Source organism: Anopheles cruzii, unplaced genomic scaffold (genome assembly GCF_943734635.1).
Source record: "Anopheles cruzii unplaced genomic scaffold, idAnoCruzAS_RS32_06 scaffold01022_ctg1, whole genome shotgun sequence".
Classification (NCBI taxonomy): domain Eukaryota; kingdom Metazoa; phylum Arthropoda; class Insecta; order Diptera; family Culicidae; genus Anopheles; species Anopheles cruzii.
Genome location: NW_026454607.1, coordinates 1 through 410, shown reverse-complemented (window position 1 = coordinate 410; position 410 = coordinate 1).

The following is a 410-nucleotide window of genomic DNA, read 5'->3' as shown; positions in this document are numbered from 1 at the left end:
GGAACTTCCGCAAGGTACTAATCTATGCCAAACTGTGGAAACATCATTTGAGGGCGGTTCAGAGTATGTTCCACAGAAAATGACCTAAATTACGTTGAATAAAATGCAACTGATTTAAAATAATAATATTTGGGTGTTTGTCACACTGTGAATAAAATAAAACGAAAGAAATATAACTGGCGCCCCTAACCCCAACAAAACAGAAACCATCGGCAAACTTAATAATATAAATTGTCGCCAGAGCATTGTTGTTTCTCTGATGGATTATTCGGACCCTCCACTTAACCGATAGATTGTATAGATGCAATGATTGCGTAGCAATAAGATGCCGGCTATAAAAGTGTTTTCTTAAAATAAGTCTAGCGAACAGGAGCGGATGCAAAACTTGCTGGGAATGGTAGCCAGATTCG